The 17,500-nt window shown below is 31.1% G+C and overlaps 1 protein-coding gene across 5 annotated transcripts in view; it reads left to right on the plus strand.

The window, feature by feature from the left end:
• The window catches only part of LOC145283711 (vitamin D3 receptor-like), a 1,095,565-nt gene that overhangs the window by 284,452 nt on the left and 793,613 nt on the right, over positions 1-17,500 (plus strand). For all 5 annotated transcript variants that reach the window (XM_080132744.1, XM_080132747.1, XM_080132736.1 and 2 more), the window contains exon 4: positions 12,010-12,028. The gene's annotated coding sequence lies outside the window, so the exon portion shown is untranslated. The remainder of the gene's footprint in view (positions 1-12,009; positions 12,029-17,500) is intronic.

The following is a 17,500-nucleotide window of genomic DNA, read 5'->3' on the forward strand; positions in this document are numbered from 1 at the left end:
CCCTAATATTACATACTTGGACCCTAATAAACCCAACAATACAAATAGGAATAACAGATCCCGCAAAGTCCTTTGGTTTAACCCTCCCTATAATAATATGATAAAAACTAAATTAGGTAAAAAATTCTTCATGCTTCTTAATCACCACTTCCCCCCTAGTAATATTCTACATAAAATTTTTAATAAGAACACTATTAAGCTTAGCTACAGTTGCACAAATAATCTAGAAAATAAAATTAAAAAACACAACAATAAAATACTAAATAACCACAACTATAATAACAATGGTCAAAATAATTGTAACTGCCTTAACAAACCCCAATGCCCGCTCCAGCAAAATTGTCTCTCAACAAATGTGGTTTACAAAGCAACTATTGCCCCTGCTGAAGACCCACAAAACAAAAAATTTTACATTGGCCTTTCAAGCACCACGTTCAAAGACAGATTTAGAGTGCATAAATGCTCCCTAAATAACCCCAACCACCCAAATAGTACTTCATTAACTAACCACTATCTACTACTTACCCGAAACAACCTCACCCCAATTATTAGCTGGGAAATTCTTAATAGAGCTAGTACCTGTAAATCACTAAACTCCCCATGTTATTTATGCTTAACTGAAAAATTACTGATTACTAATTTTAGAGATAGAGATAAACTTCTAAATAAAAAAACTGAAACCTCACTTAATTGTAAACATTATAAATCCCACCTCTTAAGCAACTTCTCACCCTTCTAATAATAACTATAACCCACCCCTAAAATCTAACACTAACGAATTACACACACCCTATTTACAACCTAAACTATATAGTCCCCCATTCATTTTAAAAGAACCCCTCCACAGAACCCCCACCTATTTATCCCACCAATTTTTAGCTACATCTCTCTTTACCAAACTCATTTTTGTACACCCCCTTTGCCCTAATCACTCCTTATGTCATTATTTAAAGGTTCTCGCCCCATAGTCTCTTATTGGCTATTTCCATAATCAGGTCTCGATTTCTATTATTTCAATTACGTACTTATCACAATTGGTATCCTTCGACTTGCCTCTCGGTCTATTATCTACTTGTTAACAACTAATCATTTACTTACCTTCTATTTTAATTAATTATTTAATTTACCATCTACATATAACATATATAATACGCTTTTCTCTTATATTTACCTCTTACTAATTCTTTCAATAATAATTATCATATTTTTTAACACGAAGCTTATTTACATATTTTTCGTATTTGTGTTTGTACATATACTCAAGCACATGCTTCTCCCCCATTGATGTGTGTATTTTTTACATGTGTACTCATGTGTATGTATTTGTGTGTTTTTGTTATCTACTTACTATCTACATTTTATTAATAATTATATTAATTTTTATTATTTAATTAACTTACTTATATCCTTAGTTTTTTACTTTATTAAATAAACCTATAACGTATAATTCACCTATTTACCCTTCTATTTCTCATTTCTTTCTTCCAACTTAACGCCCGACAATTCAAAAAACTATAAATAATAAATTAAAAACAAAAAATTAATTTTTTCAATTTCTCCCTGCCCAGCTAATTTATATATATATATATATGTGTATATATATGTGCACATGTATATATATATGTGTGTGTGTGCGTGTGTATGTGTGTGTGTTTGTATATGTATGTATATGTGTGTGTATGTATGTATTTATATGTGTGTATATATATGTGTGTGTGTATATGTATGTATATATATGTATTTGTGTTTGTGCGTATCTTCTATATGTGTGTATATGTATGTGTTTTTTTTTTTTATATATATTTGTATTTGGTTACATATCTTCTACATGTATTTTTGTGTGTGTGTTTTTCTGTGTGTATGTGTTTTATTCACTTATTATAAATATCTCCCTAATAATTTTATGAATTTTATTATTTGATTAACTTACTGATATTCTTACCTATTTCTATATTAGTAAAATAAACTTGTAACTTATAATTCATTAATTTATATTTTTCTCTTTCTCTCTTTCCTTCAACTACAACGCCTGAAAATTTAAAAATTATTTATAAAATATTTTTCAATTCCCCCCCCTCCCAGCTAATTTATATTTATATGTATATATATGTATGTATATGTATATGTATATATATATGTATGTGTAAGTGTTTGCATCTGGATGTATGTGTACTTGCATATATGTTTATATATGTATATATGCGTGTATTTTTACGTATCTGTGTATGTGTACATATATATATATGTGTTTGTATATGTATGTTTGTGTATATATGTATATGTATATATATATATATATATATATATATATGTATATGTATGTGTGATCACGCATGTGCTTTTCCCCCATTTACGTATGTGCATTTGCTGTACATATTTATGCGTGTGCTTATATTTGTGTGTTACTTATTAAAAATGTTTTTTTTTCTATTATTTAAGTTACTTACTTAAGCCTTCACCTATTTTATTTTATTTCACTAAAATAAACCTGTAACGTATAATTTCTACCTGCCCGGCTATTTATTTATATATATATTATATTTAATTATATATATCATTACACTATCAAAATAAACCTGTAAAGTATAATTCATTAACTTATTTTTCCTTTTCTTTTTCTTTCCATTTTATAAACAATAAATATCTTTCAATCTCTCCCCGCCCGGCTAAATTACTTTAAACCCCATTTTCAACCCGTTCCTTCACCTATTTTATTTTATTTTATTAAAATAAACCTGTAACGTATTATTTCTACCTGCCCGGCTAATTTATTTATTATATTTAATTATATATATCATCACACTATTAAAATAAACCTGTAAAGTATAATTCATTAACTTATTTTTCCTTTTCTTTTTCTTTCCATTTTATAAACAATAAATATCTTTCAATCTCTCCCCGCCCGGCTAAATTACTTTAAACCCCATTTTCAACCCGTTCCTTCACCTATTTTATTTTATTTTATTAAAATAAACCTGTAACGTATTATTTCTACCTGCCCGGCTAATTTATTTATTATATTTAATTATATATATCATCACACTATTAAAATAAACCTGTAAAGTATAATTCATTAACTTATTTTTCCTTTTCTTTTTCTTTCCATTTTATAAACAATAAATATCTTTCAATCTCTCCCCGCCCGGCTAAATTACTTTAAACCCCATTTTCAACCCGTTCCTTCACCTATTTTATTTTATTTTATTAAAATAAACCTGTAACGTATTATTTCTACCTGCCCGGCTAATTTATTTATTATATTTAATTATATATATCATCACACTATTAAAATAAACCTGTAAAGTATAATTCATTAACTTATTTTTCCTTTTCTTTTTCTTTCCATTTTATAAACAATAAATATCTTTCAATCTCTCTCCGCCCGGCTAAATTACTTTAAACCCCATTTTCAACCCGTTCCTTCACCTATTTTATTTTATTTTATTAAAATAAACCTGTAACGTATTATTTCTACCTGCCCGGCTAATTTATTTATTATATTTAATTATATATATCATCACACTATTAAAATAAACCTGTAAAGTATAATTCATTAACTTATTTTTCCTTTTCTTTTTCTTTCCATTTTATAAACAATAAATATCTTTCAATCTCTCTCCGCCCGGCTAAATTACTTTAAACCCCATTTTCAACCCGTTCCTTCACTAACATTAACTTTCCAACCTGTTGCCATGGTGATCCTTTAAATTAACTGTTACTTATGCCGTTATCAACAAAAGTAGCGTCTTTTAAGTTTAAACTGTTAAAAAACACGTATATAAGAATTTACACATAATTAATATTTAATTATAAACCCCTCTCTTTTTTTTAATACACTCCTACTACCTTAAACTCCAACGTCCTCTCCCCACCACTCCCCCTTCTTTTCTAACTCCCCTTTATCTACGATCTTTCCATTTTTATTTGACTTTATAACTTAGTCCATCTATGAATTCTGATGATGCTAGTTGGATTTTTCCTCTCTTTGAGGATTTTCCTCTAGTTGAAACAATTTGTAAACTCATTCTGGACTCACAGTAATAAATTTCCTATATATATATATATATATATATATATATATATATATATATATATATATATATATATATATATATATATATATATATAAATGAAGAAATCGGCTATTATGGCATAGTTAATCTATTAAATAGTAGGTACGACTGATCAACTAATTGTAAACATGGATTTTCGCTTGCACATTGAATAATACTAGTGGCCCTGTTGTTAAATTTAGAAATTTGAATTTTCTGTGAAATGATTTGGACAAAAAACTCTCCAGATGGTTTTATCAATATAATAATGTTAGGTTTTCTACTTTTATCTTCTCCGTTGTTTATTCGTTTCTTTGTTTCAGATTCGAGAGTTTGACGTGAATAATAATACTTTTCGAAAAACGAAACTTCCTACTGAAGACAGCCTATCTCGATATTTTTGTGGATAAATTTGATGGTGATACATATTAAGCATACTTTATATGTGTGTGTGTATGTGTGTGTGTGTGTGTGTGTATGTATTTAACAGAAACTCGTAAAATATGTGATTTATTGACATAATCGAATATTTACCCACCTGATTCGCCATTTTGATGCATGGCTAAAATATCCGTATTAGTCATCAATCCTGTCAATTGGTTTTTTTTTGTAGCATGATAGGCTGCCTTTGATTCGTCTTCGGGGCTGGCCCATTTTTTTATTTTCTGACATAAATCGACAAGCATCGATATAAACATCCGTGTTTACTGGTGAACCAAAGATTTTCGATAGTTTAGACAAGGAGCGACTGAAAACCACAGAAGCAAGCGTTTCAATGTGTGAACTGTGTTATGTGCATGTTCACTGCACAGGCCGTGATCGTTCGTTCGTTGTGTTTATTTGAATTCAGTGGTTGCTGTCGAGAAATCAAATCACAACACGTGTTTAAAAAATAAAGACGAGTAACTATTTTATTTTGAGCAATTGAAATGACACTTGCCTTATCTGCCAAACACAGACTCGCAATCGGAAGAGTCACTTCTCACGGAACCAAATACAACTGGCCGTTCCGCTTAAAATCATGATTGTACTGAGAACCTGACGGAAACAAAGCATACTCCGATGAGTTGTGTTCACAGCGTGCTTACCGTCTGGTTCAGATGCAAACTTTCCCTTTTCTCTATTTTGCTCGTAATATATATATATATATATATATATATATATATATATATATATATATATATATATATATATATAAAACGAGGTTTACTGACTGAACTTTGTATAAGCAATATCTCCTGAAATGGCCTTTAGTTACTTGTAACTGGCTGAGCGAAACATGCTTATGAATGTGTAGCGACATATTAATGCTTATGCAAAACAAATAAAAAGTATATATATATCTGTGTGTGTGTGTGTGTGTGTGTGTGTGTGTGTGTGTGTGTGTGTGTGTGTGTGTGTGTGTGTGTGTGTGTGTGTGTGTTTGTGTGTGTGTGTAATATCACTCATTAAATCTGGGGACTGGTACATAGTGCCAGTAATTAAAATGTCAAAAAAAATTTTTTAGAATATAAACCTTCATAAAGTGCATGTGTCAACATGTCAGCTCAATCGGACTGTTATTTTCTAGATTACGGTTTTCGGTTTTCCGTTGCAAATTTTCAAAACGGTAAAAAAAAAAAATCTGAATTTTTTGTGTGTTGATAAAGCATTGCTTTCTGATAGGAAAAATACTATTCAAACAAATCAATCGCTTGATATTTTCTATCAGAACTATACGCTGTCGGAAAGGATTAAGAAGTGGTATGCAGACTTTAAACGCAATCCTGCAAACACAAATGATACTGAACGCTTAGATCGCACAAATTCGGAAAACATTGGAAAACATCGAAAAAATCGACAAACTCATTGCTGCTAACTAAAACGATGTTGCATAAGATATCCGAAAAGTTCATTATATTAAAAGGTTGTGCTTTCATCATTTTATATGAACATTTGTCGATGAGAAATCTGTGTTCAATGTATGTGCCCCGACTGTTCACAGCGATTAAAACCAACAACTTTTTGACAATTCAAACAGCAAGCGCTTCAACACAACAAAGACGAGTTTTTGCATCAATATGTAACAAGGAATGAAACACTTTACTTTGGGGTGAAATTAGCAGCTATCTGGCTGGGATAAAAACGGGTGACAGCTGCCCAAAAGATGCAAACATTAGCAGCTAAGGTTTTGGCCACTATTTTAGATTACGCAAAGTATTTTTATCGATTACCTTGAAAAAGGAAAAAACCCATCAATAGCAAATATTAACCATCGTTATTAGTGCATTTGAAGCAAGAAATCATCTCCGAAACACTCACAAATACGAAACAAAAAAGTTCTCTTTTACGGGCGCCAAAAGAATGCTCTAGGGAGAAAGATATTGTGTTTTGATGATTTAATGATATAGAAAGGTCAAAGACAAATCGTTCTTTAAAAAAAATCTATCGAATCGTTAGAGTATCATTGAGATCACAGTATCATCCTAGAAGGAGACTACATTGATGAAGAAAAAAATTCTTTATTGACTGATGTGTTAGACGTTAAATGACAGTTCTGTGTGTACTACATAAAGACCACCTGAGAATTATCGGCTGCTTAATCACTGGACATAAAAACTCACTGACCAATTTGTTTATTATTTGGAGTGTTTATAACAATTAGTTTTCTAAAAGAACAAATTATGTGTGCCCGTATTATTTGGATTCTTCAAACGGTTGTTCTCAACTTGAGTGTGATTTTCACACTGTTTCAGCCGATTTAACCTCCGACTTTCTTCAGGTGTATCTTGTCGAACTCGAGAATGTTTCTGTCAAACTCATGAATTTGAACGGAATTTCGAATGGAACCATTTATTTACTTCACGGGGATAGCATGCTCTTGTCCCGTCAGGCATGACTGGATAGACTTATTAGCAATTGTATTTTTCGGTTACCCACACTGAGAATTGAACCTTCAACCTTCAGGAGAATATCAATTGATTTATCGAAGTACTTTAACAACCGCGCCACGGATGCTTACGGTTCATTTCTCAGTGTAGGTGACCGAAAAATACAATTGCGAATTACTTAGGACCTCTATCTAGTCATGGCTGACGGAACAAGAGCATCCTAAGCCCGTGAAGTAAATGAAGGGCTCCATTCGAAATTACGTTCAAATTCCAAAGTTTGACATTTTCGAGTTCAACAACATAGACCTGATGTCGGAGGCTACATCGGCTGAAACGTTGTGAAAATAACACTCAAGATAATAGTAGTAGTTTGATGAATCCAAATAATAAAAATAACCAATTTTCATCTAAAAAATTCAGAAACGTTAAATTATGTGTGGTTAAACCCCGAACCAGATATTTTCCCAATCACATGCCTGTCGTTTCCATGCATTGCAATCTCGCTAAACATGCATCATTGTGTATGGTTGTACTTGTGTTTCTGGTAGAGTCAATGATAGAGTGGAAGAAAGTCTTGGCTTGCATTAATGCTAAAGTGTTTCGAAATTACAGCGCTATTTTGTCTAGGTGGCTTTAATTGCTCCTGGCACCTTGACTGCTGCAACAAATGTAGTTGTTATCATGTATAAAGCATTATTCACTCTCTCTCTCTCTCTCTCTCTCTCTCTCTCTCTCTCTCTCTCTCTCTCTCTCTCTCAACACTCAACATAGTCCAACTTCTTGGAATATATATATACATATGTCTGTCTGTCTGTCTGTCTGTTTGTCTCTCTCTCTCTCTCTCTCTCTCTCTCTCTCTCTCTCTCTCTCTCTCTCTCTCTCAATACTCAACATAGTCCAAATTTTTCTCGGAATAAATACGTTTGTCTCTCTCTCTCTCTCTCTCTCTCTCTCTCTCTCTCTCTCTCTCTCTCTCTGTTTCTCTCTCTCTCTCTCTCTCTCTCTCTCTCTCTCTCTCAATAATCAACAGTCCAAATTCTTCTCGGAATAAATACACGTTTGTCTCCCCCTCTCTTTCTTTCTCTTCTCTCTCAACACTCAACATAGTCCAACTTCTTGGAATATATATATACATATGTCTGTCTGTCTGTTTCCTTCTCTCTCTCTCTCTCTCTCTCTCTCTCTCTCTCTCTCTCTCTCAACACTCGAAATACTTAAAATTCTTATCGGAATATATATATATACATATGTGTGTGTGTGTGTGTGTGTTGATCCTGTGAAGAAAATTATCTTTTTTTATATATATATATATAATATATATCAACGAGAATTTGCTCATGCATAAATGATCTTTCGTTATCGCACAAGAAAAACAAGATTTCAAGTTGTAAATGAGACGCTTCGGATTTAATATCCGATGGACGACACCCAGCGCGACTCTCACTCTCTTTACTTATAGAACCACATAATGGCTGCTGCATTCCCACTCAACCCGATCTCTTGATCACGCACAATGCAGTGTTGTGGTCTTTTAGTTCTTTGAAGTGGAACGTGTACCTTGGTCTCTACCTCCGAATCGTCTGGCGAAATTTCCGCTTCCGAATCGCCCGACAAAGTTTCCGGCTCCATTTTCACAAGAATCACTAATGCCACTCATTAGCAGCTCAACGCCTGACGACTCATTATATTCATCAGTTGCTTGAATAGTTCGCCTTCAAAGCCAGGCGGATATCGCGTATGTGATGTGAGGTTCCACCAATCAGGACAGCTTGTTGATTGGCCATGCTAGTCACTCGCCCCGTTTTAAATTAGGTCATATATCAACAGCCTGGCGGTTTTACACAAACGTGATTTTCTCGCATACACCTCGTCTATCTTCTCATTACCAAACGACTGCACGCTGTCGATTCCTTTTACTCGAACCTGATGCTCTTGCATATGTGACGGACAACGCCGGAAAATATCGGAGTCAGGCAAAACCAGTTGTAAATCGGATTGTTGGCGATGACGTCAATCCAACATTCCGATCGACGAATCGAGATCAGGAAAACTATTTAACTCTGGATTGAAATTATAACAAATATTTCAAATCTAAGGTCAAACTAAGAGAACAATTAAATCCCGTCCAAGGAATGTGGGGCGATGTAAATATTAAAACAACTCAAAACAAAAACAATCAGACAGAGAGAAGAGAACGAAGCTATTGACATACTTCTGCCGATCGCTACGTACCACCACCCTCATATTGACTCGAACTCTTTCGCCTGTCAGATTATCATTTTGTAAAGTAAATAAAACTTTGTTGATTTAACAAGTTCTTATTTTGTTACAAAACCCACGGTCAAACGAGTGTATATACTTTGGCACTCATTTCGCAAAAGTGCGTCTATAAAATATGTAGACGAAATATAGCAATACGTGTACATGGCATTCGCCGGAGATACGCAATCCTTTGGTGTAACATTATACCACTATTTTGCTTACTTTCAAATAAATGATTTTTTTAATCCAAATTTTACGCTGCATGGGTCTTCTTATTTCTGGACAAATTATATATTTACAATGAAAACTGCATTTTGCGAAATTTTATTTATTGCAATACTTTTACTTTATTGAAATTTCAGAATTTGTTGTCGCCATGATCGATTTTTCATTTTCTTCTTTTATAATAAAAATCGAATTTTTCACTTACAATCATGCGATACAAGTTAATTTTGGTATTCATTGAGCAAAACTTCCGGGCTTTTTCGTTACATTATAAAGAAGACAAAGGCATATTTTACTGTTCATTATGCTTTAACACAGTCTGTCGACTCATCTGACGTGTTGCCGACAAGGGCTGAAATCAGTTGAGGACCGATCGCTTGTACAACTGAAAAGGGCAAAATATGACAAATGGCAAAGAAAATATGGCAAGCGCAGATAAAGATGAAAAAAAAAGAAGAATTTGTATTTATTCCACAATAAATACACAAAGAAAAGTGGTAAAAGAGCTGGAGAAAGTCGATCGACGAAGATTCTGGGGACAGGAAGGTTGAAGAACAGGAAATGATGCACCTGGACAGCAACGGAGAATGGATAGGCTGGAATACAAGGCACAAGAAAACTGGAAAGGCCGAAAATGTGAAAACTGGATGCTGGACAATATAGAATGACGTCACAGGGAGATTGACGTGGATGCGATGAGATTTCTCAGGTAGGTCAAGTCCGCAGGGACCTTGCCAAGAGTTGGATCTGCAGAAATAGTGATTGCAGGAATTGATGTAAGGAAGCTGAATCCTGAATAGCATGGAATTACGTCAATTCGGAGATTGATGCGGACGTTCCTGATATGTGATAAGATGCCTCAGGTAGGTCCGGTCCGTATGGACGGTGCCAAGGGTTGAATCAACAGGAGCAATAAGTAACACTAGCAACAATAATTTTTCATCGCGTTCCTTTTGAGTATTAGGGGCGTGTCTTTACGCCGCTATTTCTGCAAAAGGCGTGTTTGAATTCTGCCATGTGCGCAAACAAATATAGCACCTTGTGACAAAAGTACTCTAACAATGTTAATATACTATATATATATATATATATTTGGGGGGATTAGACCTACTTGGCCTTCGGGACAAGATCAAAGTGTAGTATCTGCTGTTCCGGCAGATACTGCAAGCAAAGACCCTATGTGGGGGCGACCCCACAGATAAGACCTTGGTCAATGTAGGGGCAACCTTTCATACCAATTGTCACTATCCAGCTCCCCTACTCCCCGGGGAGTTGGTCCCCATTTCCCCTTTACTCCCCACTTTAAAAATTGGCCTTGTGCCTAATTTGCTCAGTGGGGGAGCAAATAAATACCTCAAAGTGTAGTATCTGTTCTTCAGATGCTGCATTTCAATTTCTTGTTCTCTGTTCGACTGAGACAATTTTTATTTTTGTTCCTTTTCTCCACATTAAAAAACGACCTTGGTGTCTAACTCTGTCCCGTGTGGAGGCATTGTAAATAGGAACATAATATACGGGTGTATCGTGTTATAAGTGCATTTTTAATTCATTTTTTTTTTTTTCTGCAAAATGAGTTATGATTACTTTACGCTGCTGCTGATGTTTTAGCAAACGTGCGAAACTCTTAAATAAAGATTATTAGATTTCTTTTTGTTATATTTTTTTATTAAATTCGTGTGAATATAAGAGAAACGTTGTCTTTCTTTTTGTATTTTTTTTTCGCTTATTTAATGTTATTTCATTTTACTTATTCGTTGTTCATTTTTTTGTTTTGTTTTTTGTCGGGTGTTATTTGTTATTTTAGTAAAATGTTGTAGCTACAAATAGCGATGACTCTCTTTTGTTTTTTAACGCATCAGTGTATATTATTTTCAGTTTTGTTCGTAAAAAAAACTACATTAGAAAAAAATTCACTTACATTAATTTTTTTTTATTATTATAATAAATTGTTTGTTATTCTGCATTATACGTACGGCGTCATTTGGGTTGCATTTCACTAAACTGTTGCCAGGTGGCGCTTCTCTCCATTCAAATTGTTTATTAATTTAAAAAATTAAAACTATAATATTTCCTTGGCTTTTCCACAAATGCCACAAAAACATTAAAACTATAGTTTGTTACAGTGAAAATTTTATTTTAATTTAAAAAATATTTTCGGAAAAAAAAACAAAATCTAATGTTGCTTCGAAAGATATTTCATTTAAATTATTAAATTGTTCGGAAAAAATCGAATTTTATTTTAATTAAAAAAAATGTTTCTGGAAAAAAAAATCCAATGTTGCTTTAATTCAAAAATTGTTTTACTAAAATCATATTTTCTTACGCAGACTTTTCATAAAAATAAATATTTTTACAATTATATATTGCTACATATTTATGCAATAAATGTTTTGGCTTTCAAATATTTTTGTGTTCGGAAAAAAAAAAGTCTTGTTTGTTAATCATTTGGCGTATTATTTGACCTAGGAAAAATTGGAGTTATCCCCCGTAACGATGGCGCCGTTCGTCTAATGCAGAAGTGTAAATTGTTTAAGTAAATTAATATAGATTTTCTATGTTGACACATTAATGTCACGTGATGACGTCTGTTTTTATTTCAGACTTGTCACAAGAAAGAAGGTAAGTTATTATTATTATTATTATTATTATTATTATTATTATTATTATTATTATTATTATTATTATTATTATTATTATTATTATTATTATTCAAGCTGCACCTTAGCACTTTCGCCGTTCTTAACAGACAAGCCTTTTGCATGATTGGGAAAGAAATTGTCTCGTCAATCTGATTAAACCTTTCATAGTGGCTGTTCATAATAGTTTCAAACGTTCCAATTACAACAGGAATTCTCGGGACTTCTTTATATTTTTATGCCGTAATTCCTGTTCCAAATCTTGATATTTATTTTTATTTATTTTTTTTTTATTCTGTTTCTTTTTTTTAATTTTTTATTTTTGTTTTATATTTACTCTCTCGTGTCCTTTCTCTTGGATTCTGGTATCGAAAAGGACCAGCTATGTTAATGAGTTTGAATGCTCAAGATACTTATCTGTTTGTATACCCATGTCCCAAAGAAGTTTGATATTGTCGCTCCAGACAAGGCAAATGGCCACTTAATGTAAGGAACTAAAGATATACGTCTTCGCGCAATGAACTAAATATTAAATAGTATAAAATAATAAATATAAAATAAAATATGAAAATATGAAAAAATAAAATAAAATATATAATAACATAAAAAAGACATGCACTTAAAGTAAGGAACTAAATATTAAATAATATAAAATAATAAATATGAAATAAAATATGACACAATAAAATAAAATATATAATAATATAAAAAAAGACATGCACTTAAAGTAAGGAACTAAATATTAAATAATATAAAATAATAAATATGAAATAAAATATGAAAATATGAAAAAATAAAATAAAATATATAATAATATAAAAAAAGACATGCACTTCATGTAAGGAACTAAATATTAAATAATATAAAATAATAAGATATAAAATGATAAAATGATAAAATAATATAAAATAAAACATACGCTTAATGTAAGAAACTAAAAATGCTAATTCATGATAAAAAAAAAAAAAACAATTAACGCTGACATTAGATAGATAAATTCCTACCCATAAAGCAGCAATTCTTCCTCCTTTATTGGAAACATCGAATATGAGGACTCATTGAATGCGAGGAGAAAATGATAAAATAAGAAATCGGGAGGAGATATGAGGTTGTCAAAAGAAAACACAAAGCTCCAAAATCTACTTTATAATCTTTTTTATTTATTTATTTATTTATTCTGTCTGCTTTTTTATCATATCGTTGGATTTTTTATCCTATTATATATATATGTGTGTGTGTGTGTGTGTGTGTGTACACACATATATGTGTGAGTGTGTGTGTGTGTGCGTCCATCATTCCAACTTTTCCTAACCTTTTTTACACTATCAACTGAATTTTCATTTCAATCTATGTGCTAATAAGCAAAATTCGTAATTATCCACATCTGTTTTGCGACAACATTTCCTCAGATGAGATGAGCCATTTATTGAAATTTCATGGGTTAAGGAAAAGACTTCAATAATTATCTGTACTCCTTTGTCAAACAATAAATTGTGCTGAAATTATACAGGATTTAAATCAAAAGTTCCATTTATAGATCTCTCTCTCTCTCTCTCTCTCTCTCTATATATATATATATATATATATATATATATATATATATATATATATATATATATATATATATATATATATATATATATATATAGATTATATGCATAATCCCTAACCACACTTCTCCTGAACCGGCACTGCTTGAGTCCAATGGCAAGGAGAAGTCCAGGATAAATATATATATATATATATATATATATATATATATATATATATATAAAGAGAGAGAGAGAGGGGGAGGGAGCGAGAGAGGGAGCGCAATTTGCTTTTCTAATAGTACATGCAATGTCATTGTCGTCAGACCGTAAGTCCATATCCCACTGATTAACACAAGAAATAAATTACTAAAATTTGAAAAAGTATCGAATTCTACTCCAATTTTCAATAGTAGACACGAACTTAGAAATGTTACCTTTAATATTAAGATTCGAAAAAAATTGAAATAACTAGATAAATTTCATCATTGTCATCATATATATATATATATATATATATATATATGTCATTATGTATATATATATATATATATATATATATATATATATGCCATTATGTATATATGTCATTATGTATATGTATATGTCATTCTGTATGTATATGTCATTATGAATATATATATATATATGTGTCATTATAGATATCATTATATATATATATTATGTATATATATATATATGTGTCATTATATATATATCATTATATATATATTATATATATATATATATATCATATAAATATATATGTCATATAAATATATATGTCATATAAATATATATGTCATTATATATATATGTCATTATGTATATATATGTCATTATGTATATATATGTATGTATATATGTCATTATGTCATTATGTATATATATGTCATTGTGATATATATATGTCATTATGTATATATATATGTCATTATGTGTATATATGTCATTATGTATATATATATATATATATGTCTTTATGTGTATATATATGTTTTATGTGTATATATATATATATGTCTTTATGTGTATATATATGTTTCATTATGTGTGTATATATATATATGCCTTTATGTGTACATATATACGTATATGTCTTTATGTGTGTATATATACATATGTGTCTTTGTATGCATATATATATGTCTTTACGTGTGTATATATATATATATATTATATGTGTGTGTGTGTGTTATTGTAAGAAATAAATAACAAAAAAAAAATTAATTACAGATAACTGCAACTCATTTTTTATTATCATCATTAGATCTATCCATTATTTTTCTTCCTGTTTTTCCCCCTTTTTTTACTAATAAATCCAAATATTTTTTAAATACATTGTTTATATATGGTTTTTCTATTTTAGTTTATTTTCCCATTGAAGAGTGAGAATTTCTCTATAATATCAGTAATCTTCAAGGATATTCCTTTGGTTTTTACTCCTTCCAATATCGCATTTCGTCTCAAAACTAGATTGTTCAAAAAGTCTTTTATGTCTCATTGGCATGGCTTCAATTTCATTAAAATCTGATATACGTAATTGAAATTTAAAAGGTGGGGTCTGTAACCGTGGTAAATTTTGAGCATATGACACGTAGGTATTTGGACACGTAGGTATTTGGACACGTAGATATTTGGACACATAGGTATTTGGACACGTAGATATTTGGACACGTAGATATTTGGACACGTAGATATTTGGATATGTGTGTATTTGGACACGTAGGTAATTGGACACGTGTGTATTTTGACACGTAGGTATTTGGACACGTAGGTATTAGGACACGTACATATTTGGACACGTACATATTTGGACACGTACGTATTTGGACACGTACGTATTTGGACACGTGCGTATTTGGACACGTAGATATTTGGACACGTACATATTTGGACACATACATATTTGGACACGTACATATTAGGACACGTGCTTATTTGGACACGTAGGTATTTGGACACGCAGAGAGTAATTTAGAGATACGGGACCACTTCCATTTCCTTGTTCGGAGAATAATATACATGTACGATATAAATTTCATCAGTACAGAGCATATTTTAAGTCTTAGGAGGTTAGTCCATCCCCTCGCCCATTTACATGAGGAGGTGACTTGAAGATTCTGAACAACTTCCATTGTCTTCCCTAAATAATTTTGCGTATATTTAAATTTCATAAAAAATATATTATGTTGATGGTTTTAAAAAATGATATGAGCTTTTAACTCTCATTATAGTCTACTTAAAGGTTCCGGAACACTTCTGTTGTCTCCCGCGGTAACTTTTAATACATAACTTTTAATATATAACTTTTAATACATAACTTTTAATTCATAACTTTTAATTCATAACTTTTAATTCATAACTTTTAATACATAACTTTTAATACTTTTAGTTTTTATGCTGATTCTCAAACATTCCTTTTTATAATGAACTCACACACGTGCGCGCGCATACACACAGACACACACACACACACACATTGCAATGAGTTTTATGAATGTAGACTATAACTAGAATGCAGTGCAGTATAAAATTGCAACTAATTGTGCTAATGTCAGGTGTATTTTTATTATTCATTATAAAACTGCACTATAATTTATTGCAGTATAACAGTGAGGTTCATTTTATTATTCATTATATATATATATATATATATATATATATATATATTATACATATATATAATATATATATACGTATACAGAAATATATATGTATCTGTATATATTGAACGTATATATCATACGCACACACACACACACACACACACACACACACATATATATATATATATATATATATATATATATATATATATATATATATATCTTCTATAATATAAAGTTGAACGTCTGTGTGTGTGTCTGGTCAGGAATAGGCTCCTATATGGTTGACTATTATAGAAAACTGATTACATATAATGATAGAAGATGTATCGAGACACAGGGATGGGTATATTTGATCTGGCATAATGATGATTCATTAATATTGTGGGGTCTGCGGACGCGCCTGGTCCACAAAGTATGGAAATAAAAAATTAAAAAAAAAACGTTTACAAGTGTTTTATATATAGATGTACATAATAATACTCTGATACGTATGTTTTAACTTAAATAGGGATGGAATAATAAAATTGTGGGGTCTGCGTCGTGCCTGGCCTCCATAGAATATAAATAGGCACAAACTTTAATAAAGACTTTTTCATATCTATCTGCGTAAGTATATTTTGATAATTATATTTCAGTTTGAAGAAATATGGTATAATAAAATTATGGGGTGTTTGGTCGCGTCTGACCTCCATAGAATAGAAATATATCACAAAGTTTAAAAAGGTTTTTTAATATAGATCCACAGAATATTGTGATAAGTGTTTCAGTGTGAAGAGGTATGGTATAATAAAGTATAGGCTGTTTTTGAACCCAGTCAACGACGGGTACTTTTGCTAGTATATATATATATATATATATATATATATATATATATATATATATATATATATATACTAGAAGTTCAGCCCGGCTTTGCTCGGGCCCTATGTACTGTTCATGACTTTATGTGCATATGTATATACATATTAAAACCTTGAGTCATGTTCAGGTAACCTACATCTAAAATTTTAAATGTTTAGACCCAAAATTTGCGGAGGAGTTTGGTAGAGTCTACAAAGGTCAACTCTCAATTTTTACCTCTTGACAACCAAATTTTCGCCCTAAAACTGATTAAAAAGCTTGCTGCATGTCTGAATATCCTTTATGTAAAATTTCACATGTGTAGACCAAAAATTGGCTGAATAGTTTGCTGGAGATCGCAAAGATCAAATCTTTTGAATTTTGACACCTTGGCAGCCAAATTTTCGACCAAAAATCGATTAAAAAGCTTACCATATTTCTGAATACATTTTATGTGAAATTTCAAATATTTAG

This window comes from Euprymna scolopes, chromosome 8, assembly GCF_053919585.1.
Source record: "Euprymna scolopes isolate OS-2025 chromosome 8, ASM5391958v1, whole genome shotgun sequence".
Classification (NCBI taxonomy): Eukaryota; Metazoa; Mollusca; class Cephalopoda; order Sepiida; family Sepiolidae; genus Euprymna; species Euprymna scolopes.